Source organism: Festucalex cinctus, chromosome 11 (assembly GCF_051991245.1).
Source record: "Festucalex cinctus isolate MCC-2025b chromosome 11, RoL_Fcin_1.0, whole genome shotgun sequence".
NCBI classification, from domain to species: Eukaryota; Metazoa; Chordata; class Actinopteri; order Syngnathiformes; family Syngnathidae; genus Festucalex; species Festucalex cinctus.
The window spans coordinates 21,583,994-21,594,271 of NC_135421.1; positions in this window are offsets into that span (position 1 = coordinate 21,583,994).

The window sequence follows — 10,278 nt, forward strand, 5'->3', positions numbered from 1 at the left end:
TTTACCTTGTGCAAGAGACACCAAGATGTCTTGCTTAATAGCTAGCTAGCTAGCTAGTGATAGATAGATAGATAGATAGATAGATAGAAAGCTAGCTAGCTAGCTAGCAAGATAGATAGATAGATAGATAGATAGATAGATAGATAGATAGATAGATAGACAGACAGACAGACAGACAGACAGACAGACAGACAGACAGTTTTATAGCATATGTACTAGAAAGTAGTTTAAGGTTATATTCACATTTTTAAACAAAGAAAAAGATGAACAGAAAAAATTAAAACATTTATTCATTCATATTAAAGACATTTATTCATAAAACATTACAACAAATCTAAAAAGAAATAAATAAATCTTAAATAAAAAAATACATCTAAAAACAAACAAATAAAAGAGTAAACAAACAAATAAGATGGCTTAGCTAGCTTGTTAGCGATAGATAGATAGATAGATAGATAGATAGACAGACAGACAGACAGTTTTATAGCATATGTACTAGAAAGTTGTTTAAGGTTTTACTCACATTTTTAAACACAATGAAAAAGATGAACAGAAAATAAATACAAAATTTATTCATTCATATTCAAAACATTTATTCACAAAACATTACAACAAATCTAAAAATAAATAAATACATCTAAAATAATAAATAACTAAAATAAATAAATACATAAATAAATCTAAAAGTGAATAAATAAATGAGTAAACAAACAAATAAATAACAGTGAAATACTTTTTTTTCGTCACTTTGGAGATACCATCACACTCATCTTGAGAACTCGTCTTCGAAGGACAACAACATTTTTATGGGTGCTGGGTTTTCTGTCTGTCTGCGCAGCCTGGTACCGGATCGCAGACCAGTTCTTGGGGACCACCGCTCTAAAGGATGTAGCAAATGGAAAACAATAGAAATGTTTTTCATAAATGTATTTTGTGTATATTAAACCAACATTTAATTTACCACCAATTTGTACAAAAAGGTTATTGTGAGCAGCAGGTCCAGCTTGTCAGTTTCCTGAGAAAAGCCTCCAGACAGCCATTGCTCAATCATGGTTCAACCTCTCTGGCAGAGGCCACGGACGGAAGCTTTCACACTCGCTTCAAATCAAATCAATTCCTGATCCATCACGGGCCTCTTGCCTGCGGGCACTTTTGGACCAGTAAGGACTTGTTTCTGTTGTACCCACTGGCTAACTTTCGTCTTTCACTGACATATGTGCATGTGTGTGTACACAGTAATTGAATTATAGATTGCTCCTTCTGCCCCTTGGGAGCTTTCCATCTGGGTTTATATGTCGTCTGACAATTGTAAGACACTTTGACGTGTACATTAGCAGATGTTGAGACAGGAAGCTGTGGTCACGGCTGGCTGGCTGTTTTGAGTATCCTAAGTGTTTTACATGTAATCAGATTCAATGGTACTGAATGAAGTATGAGGGCTGGAAAGCAGTCTGGAGCAGAGGACAGAAACTTGATACCATTCACCTTAAATTTAACAACATATATTGAATAATATATTGTTTTGGTACATAAATATTTATTTATGAAAAAGCTATTCGATGAAGCAAAATAGCAAAGACTTATTTTTTTTAATTTTTTATTTTGGTATCCCACGAGAATAGATCCACCGCTGTACTAACCAGCATCACATCTCCACAAGACAAAACAAAAACACAATATATACTGAAAAAAAAAAGTTAAATGTAAGGAATTTTGAATGAACCATCACATTTCAAGATATTAATTGAATTATCTTATCAGTGGGATTACAAAGAGGCATTTTGTTTTTATTTTTGTTCTCCATATAAAATCCTATTTTACTGTGTGAAGATATGGGTATAAGAATTATTTATCGATCAACTACATACCACATTATTCTGTATAAAACAAAAAAAAAGCTGTTTCTGTTAGCTTGTAATTGTTTTTTTTCCTTTGTTTCTCAAAATGTGAATTTTCTGTTTTTGATGTGATTACAATTGAACGAATGAAAGCTATAATAAACACTGAATACTGTACTAGTAAGGTACAAACGTCTTTTGTCTCCTTTATTTTTAACCAGTGTAGAAATCAAGTACAGTTTCTACTAGGGATGTAACGATAAGGGCAATATCGTGATATTGTGATATTAAAACTGCCACAATATCGTCGTCGTCATGTTCACAATATTCAAAAGGAACACATCTGTTAAAAAAAAGTCACATTGATTTCCATTTGTGCAGTTCTAGCACCCTCTAGTGGCTAGTTTATTAGTACAATTTAATTTTCATTAGGGATGTTTTGGCCTTCTACGTTTAAAATCTATGCTAATTGTCAGATGAAGGGGAACCTAATTTGCTTGTGAAGCGATCGATGTGTGCTTGCATTAGCAAGTAAGTGCCTCAATATTGTTAGAGATTGTAGGTGGTTTGTATGCATTGTTGTTATGTACAAAAGCACAATATAGTTTTTTTTTAAATTAGTTTTTTTTTTTTTTTTTTACAAATTGTGAGCTTTTTTTAAATATCGGCAACCTCCCCACAATATCGTGATAATATCGTATCATGATGTTTGGATATCGTTACACCCCTAGCATCTACTGTACAATGCAGGGAAACTACACTCTCCATGTCCATTGTTGATTTTAGTATATGCTGCTTAAAAAACAGACAACAGGCTGCAAAATGGACACCCATCATCTAGAAGACACGTAAAATACTTGAGTATTTCTGGCTTATTGGCAACATCAGTTTCAGTTTTTCTTTCTCGGGGTCCAAGTAAATGAAATGACAGACGCAACGCAAACACGCATTGCCGCAGTCAAGTGACAAGCTGTTTATCACGGTGTGTTTTAGTTGTTGTCGCCAGTCATTGCAGGTCAGGCACACCCGTCCCTCAAACATTTGGTGCAAACTCAACAAGAGGATTTGTTCCCGTTTTCTCCCCTGATCACTTTTCCATGGCCCCTGAGTTGAGATTGTCATGAGATGAGGTAGCATGTGACAAAGTGTCAACACAACGAGATGGCATGCAATCATTGTTTATGGAGTATTTCTTCTTCTTTTTTTTTTTTTTAACATCCAAAATACACGTTGAATCACTTCTTTTCAAACAAAACACAACACAAAAGTGTTCAATGTGAATGTTACTTAACGTTGGGTTTTCTTTTAAAGTTTGAAGCACACCATTTGGGTGAAAATGCCAAAGGCGATCTTTTTTTTTATGGGGTCGACAATTGCTTAAGCAAAGCAATTTGAGAAAGCAATACCTCTTCTATCATAAAAGAGAGTCTTTATGTGTTCTTGGCTGACAGAGATAGTGAAGAAGGGCCCAATTCTTCACTTGTCTGCATTCCTGTATTTGTCATTTATTTTCGTTTTATGACAACTCACTAGGTGAAGAAACACGAAGATCACAAAGACGTAGCACGTTTCATCTTGCGTTTTTAAATCTCTCTTGGTGTATTTAGTTCGAGTCCGTCCAAAATAAGCACATTTTTCAAAATGTCAAATTCTTCGCTTTTTACGATAAGGCTGAGGTATAAAATTCAGCTTGTATTTTTTAAAAAGCAGCAAGTGTTGACCAGAATCCTTCAACCTCACGTCTTCTTACTATTGTACAGACATAATTGGTTGCCCTTTAAACATGAGGTTAATAAAAAAAGAAAAAGTATCCGACACATAAAATTTCAAAGTAACCTGTTCCGGAGGTTTTACTTTTCAAAAGGTTACCCATACAGTAGGTGATGCAGTGAGTTAAGAATTTCTCATGTAATGTGCAAAAAGAAATCTGACAAGTTAACATGACCTTTAACCACCTTTGGTCATGTCAGAACATGGAAGGCACATGACTGCTATCGAACGGATTTTCAATGAGAGTTCACTTTAGTGCTATAATATTTAACGAGATTCAGTAAAATAACTGTATTAAATCATTCTGCCTTTTTATTGCTGCTTTTTGAAAATAGTTTTAAACATTTTGCTATGCTCTTGTGCTATGACTAAATAAAATAAGTGATGGGTGTCAACGAACTGCTTGATTTGCAACTAGCTAGCTAGCAAAACAGATTCAATGAATAGGCTCACTGTTCATTTCGTTCACCAGTAATACCTATGCCGATATCTTCAATTATTTTATTTTTTTTAATTAAAATTGCAATTACTATTTGTTTTGAGAATTATTAATTTCGGGTTTGTATTTTAGTTTTACATGCTGAAGTGATTTGTATCGGCGACTGCACGTCATGAGCGTAAAAGAGAGAGAGGTGTAATCGAGCGAGATTCCTTCGAAAAGTTGAAGGAGAGGAGAGCTTGAAATTCTGTCCTGCCATGTTTGGTTAATTTAGCAGAAAACATCAGAAACTTTTAACAATTTGTAACCCGCCTTTTACCCAGTTTCCGCTTGGGAACAACAACATTTTAGGATTACAGGAAGTAGGAAGTAACGCGGCTACTCGCTTTCGTGTCAGAACTGCTTGCCGACTGCCGAGGGACACACACAACAACACCAACACTAAACGCCCGAAACCGCCCAATGAGGGGTGAGTGTTTTTTTTTTTTTTTTTTTTTTAAGTAATATAACTACACCAGGCGTCCATCTACCGTAAACATCATGAGCACCTCCTACAGAACAGCGAGGTCTCGCGAGACGGGACATTCCGAGAATTGCGCCTCAGAAGCGAAACTCTTCAATGGAAACACCGACAATTCGAAATGGTACTTTATCGAAATAGTACAATATCGCTTTTATTTTTGCGAAAAAGGGTAATGGAAACGCGCCTATTCTCATGATGGAGATTGCTCCTAATACACTGTCAAGGGAATGTATATGGAAATGGACTTTTTCCTTTACCTGTCACCTGATCTTAATCACCTTTCTGTTGCGCGGACTTTTATCAGTCATTCTCACCTTACATCGTCTGGCGCCTGTGACAAGGCTCCGGTAATGATGAGTCACACAACACAACACAACACAACACCCACTGCTTCTTTTTCTCGTCCCGCACCATGCACAGATACCTTTTCTTATGTTATCCTTGTCTCATCCCCCATGATTCATTAGATGTTCTGCTTTGGGAAGCCTGGGGGCTGGCTGCCATCATAATAGGCAGAGAAAGATCGTTTCTCCCATCATCAAGTTTCTGAATCATCTGGAGGGCTTTTATATTTCTTCTTCATACATAATGACAGCACCTGGCGTTGTTTCACAGAGGCGCCAGATGTCATAAATCAACATTTTTCTAAAAACAATAATTCGGTTTGCATTATGTTATATGATTCATTTATCCAAAAAGCACTTCAATCTATCTGCAAGCCGCCTTGGTTCTTGTCTTTAATAATGGGCTTCGGTGTCATAGCTGCTTTATATTCTCATCTTTAAAACATCTCATATGCGTAGTTGCGCACAGTAAAGGTGATTTATAAGTATTGGATCTCGGGGACACGTGGCCATTATATCTTCTGGGAACGCTTTCTGTAAGATTCGTCTGCGATGGTTTTCTCATTCATCCAGAAGAACATTTGTGAGGTCACTGATGTTGGAGGTGAGGTGAGCAGGGGGGGGGGGGGACTGCTGTATTTCATCCCAAAGGTGTTTGATGGGGTTGAGGTCGGAGCGCTCAAGTTCTCTCACAACAAAGTCATCCAAGCGTGCATTTATGGACCTTGTCTTGTGCACTAGCATTGGCATGATGGAAAAAGACCTTTCCCAAACTATGCTAATAGGCTTAAGTATTTGCCCTGAATGAGTGATTGACTGATAATTTGTTCATTATAGTGATGTGCAGAGCTGTCAAATTCAGGTCCAGAAAGTAAAAACCCTGCCAGTTTGGCTTTGGTCACAGGTGCTTATACGAGCTCGTTTACCTGCCAATTGTATAAAAGTACCTGTGGCTAAAGCCAAACTGTGGAAGGGTTTTTACTTTGTGGACCTGAATTTGACACATTTGGTTGTTTGTCCTTATCAGGGTTGTAATACGATTAGGTTAATGGTGATACAAAAAGTTATATACAGGCAGCAAGGGTTCAGTTCATATTTGCTGAGTGTGAATACTGTTACTACAATATATGTCACCTGGTGACTAGTTAACTGGGAAAAGCTCCAGCTCAATTCCTCCAGGTTCACAGAGTTTGGAAATCCAGGTCCAGAAAGTCAAAACCCTGTCACAGGTGCTTCTACTCAACTGGCAGGTAAACAAGCTCACCCCCACCTGTTGATGAGAAGCACCTGTGGTGAAAGACAAAATGTTTCAGTGTTTGGCATTCCTGGATGAACTCCTCCTGGGTGCCTTTCCTCACGGGGTTCTTCTGTGCCCCGGCATGTTTTGGTTTGTGTGTGTCTGTGGGTACGATCATGTGGACATGGAGGGGGGGACTTTTTCTTTTTGTTGTATTATGGATGTTTTAATTGTTCAGCACTTTGAGTTGCATTTGAATGTATGAAAGGTGCTATATAAATAAGTTGGATTTGATTTGATTTTACTTTCTGGACGTGGATTCTGCAACCGAGACGGTAGGATAAATATTCGTTGAAATCATTCACTGTGCCGATGAATATTCACAGTCGGAAACTAATTGACAATGGGGGCGAGGGTGATAATGTACTTTATTATTATGAGATGTATACGCTGCAAAAAAAAAAAAAGAGCAGTGGTTGGGGACCACTGGCTTAGAGATGGATAGATGACATAAGGACAGTGGTTATAGGGTGGCCTAATAGAACGTCTGCCACTGAGTTAACTAATCACCAATGGGACGGAGTGCATGGGTGGGAACATACATTCATAATCGGGACGTAGCTTGGTATGAAAATTCAATCTATCTGTGCAGCCCAGCACCGGCATGCGGACCTGTGCTTTTGGACCACTGTTCTAAACTGTTCATAGGGTTGAATGGTATGGTCATTGGTTCATATGCTTCCAGGCAACCAGTTTGGAATGTGCCTTGCCTCTTGACCAGTTGAGGTAGGTTTCTGAACCAACTAAGACCAAGCGCTATATCCCCACCCCCCAAAAAAGTATACATGAAATAAGAACAGCAACCCAACTTGGTAGGTTCTCCTGTACGAGTGCAGTAGAGTGCAGTAAATGGGGACATATCCAGAAAAAAAAAGAAAAACAAACAAAGCGAAATGAGAACGAAAGCAAGAAAAACAAAAGTTGTTGGTGCTGCGAGAACATGTTGAACTCCCAATGAACCTGTTTTTCCATTTTTGTTGTTGTCTGACTACCCCATCATACGCACGCACATAAAACCGCGCTACTTCCTCTTCTCTAAAGAGCGACCACACCAGACTGATAGATGCCACAGACGTCCAGAGTGAGATCAATAACCTCTCACCCCTCCGCCCCACACAGATCACAAGATGCTGTCCAACAGCATTCATGCCACTTCCCTCATTTTCAGATAACGTGAGGTAAAGAAAGAAAGACGAACTGGGGAGTGCGTCAACAAGTCTCGTCTTCCCATGCTGGCGTCGGACTGTGACAAAACAGCTCACCTTTGTTGACACAGCAGAAGCGTTTTGACACGTTATTCTTACGCAACTTATGGCTAAAGTTTAGCAAGACCTCTCTTCTATATGGTATCTTGCACAAAACTATAACGCGATGTGATTATATCATCAGGAGCCTCCTCCTGCTCAACTGTGGTTTGTATGGCAAGCGAATGCAAACGCAAGGCTGACAGTTATGTAGGCAGACCAGTCTGCTGCAAGCTGGACATTCTGGCGTAGTGAAGGTGTGTCCTTGGAGATGTGACAAGTTGGTTTCCAAAAGTCAGTCTAAACTTACGTGGCCAGATATATATGGCGGTCATGGAAGAGAGCCATTAAAGATAAGTTTCTCGAATTAACATTGTAGATATCAACATCTTTCTAACTGGTCGTATTACATTTTGAATAAACGCCATTTTAACTAGTCAGACTAGACAGATAACTTATTGTAATTTCATGTATCTGTAGAATTGAGATGTATTGAGATAGATATCTGTAATGGCATACCCCATGCACCTGAATGTCAAAAGTGATGCCATTTATGAAATGATCTAAATATCTGCCAATTGTGCATAGGACAAATTCAGTGTCAGGTATCTGAAAAGTGCTTTTTGACTGTCAGGATTCGCGGGAGGTTGTTAACCCAAGTGGAGGGAGGCAAAGCGAGGCGTGGCAGGGGTGCTCTTAAGAATGATTTAATTCAAACTGAAAACAAACAAAGTACAACACAGGATACAAAGTGCAAACCAAAGCTGGGAATAAACTTACTGGTTGAAACTAAACATGACAGGCCAAGGAAACAAGGCGTGACAAGTACATCAAGGCAAAAACTCGGCAGCATGACGGGGGGAAATAACAATGACTCGACACAGACAGACGGGAGACAAGAGACTAAATACACACACACTAATTGACACAATGAGATACAGCTGGGCAAGACACAAGTGGCAGAGGGTTCTGATAGGTTGACACACAAGGAAGTCAAGCAAACACAGGTGGCAGGACAATGCTTAACAAGACAATGGGAGACACACAAGGAAAGTAGTGATGGCAAAATGAAGCCCCGTAAAGCAGTGAAGCCCTGCAGTGAAATGCTTCACACACACGTAGGGGCTTCAAGATGATTCATTTCCTCGACTACGCCATCATGTGGACAGAAAAATGTATAACATGCTTGGTGCATGCAATAAAATGGTGGGGTGTAAATCATGCTCTAAATACAAAAGAATATATATTTGAAGAGTGTTTTAACATGAATTGTTCTGTGTTACTTTGTCTATGTTTGTGCTTATGCAACAAGTGAAAATGTGAAATAAGGAGGTAAAATAAAGTGCTTATTCATTTTTATTTAAAAACTATTTTTTCCGAAGTTTTTGGACTCAGGCGGTTTCTTTTTTTTGCAGAGAATTTCACCTGCTTTGGAAAAAAACTCACATGGTACTGATGAAGCAGGGGGGTGCATCGATATGAGATAGCAAGTTTGTATAGAATTGGACGCGTATATTTCTGTGATTCCCAGTACTGGAGGGGACTTTCAACTGTGAACAGAAAAATGTGAATTTTATGTGTTGTCACATTTTATTTTATTTTATTATTGGAATCTGTTAAAATAGTACCGTAAATGCAGTGCATTACCTTCTGAGGTGAGATCTGCTCAAAGTGCTCCTAAACAAGGGAAAATCTCTTTCTTGCTGGTTCCATCGCAAAAAGAAGCTCGTCAAATCGAATGCCAAAAGCAAAAAAAGTAGCGCACTAAGGGACCCGAAAACACAAAAAGTGAAGGGGAATCCATAGCGTTTCTTTGCCGCTTTTATTTCGAACTACACTCAAACCAAGCGAATCATTTCCTGAATCAGTCACGTGGTACACCTGCTTCGTGGGGCTTCAAACGTCACCACGTACGTCATCAACACACGCATTGACACGCCGTTCATGAACCACTCATCTGCATTACTCGGCACACGCTTCAGGGATTCGACCCGAGGAGCACATCACGAAAGGAAAGCAGAACATAACAGAAACCTAAAGGAACAAGATGACAAACTCAAAACTAGAAACCCGACAAAAGCAAAAAACAAAAAACAAACCAAACCATGACACTGACAAGGCAAATCTGAATTAGAACTATCTGTCTGACATGGTGGTTAAAAGATGCCATAGGTTTGATGGATAAAGTCGGCAGATGTTTTGGAACAGGAGGCCGGGATGAAGTTTCACCATCAGAAAAGTCTTGAATAGATTCTTCTGACCTGGTCATTGTTTCATTACTCCCCAAGACAGATGGCAGCTCCACCCTTAGGGACGGGGGAGGTGTGTGTGTCTGTTTGTGTTGTCTTTAATGTTTGACCACAGCTTTCAAACTTTGGCTGCGTGAGCCAGATCAGGCATCATTTGATTGGGCCCGCTAAAGCGTACTTCATGCTTCTTTTTAAAATGAAATCAACCATATGTGATACTATTTTCCAATAATGCTAATTTCAAAACTGGTTATTCATTAATTTGTTCTCTATTTGTAATAATATGACAACAACAAGACCATAGAGTTGTGGAATAACGTCATTTGATCATGATAGTGAGGATAAACGAGTGCATGTAGGCAGGCTGGACCACCAGTAAAAACATTCACGTCGGCCTTTTTCATTTGTCAATGCCCTACAAGCACTGAGCATTCATGGTGTGCAGGCTTTGTTACAAGCAACAATATATAGCTGACAGCCCATCTGGCGTCATAGCAGAGCCGGCGTGTTTATCCCCACCCCTCCCATCTCCTTTACTTGTATGCTGTGCGCACCATTAGCTGCTCACTAGGCA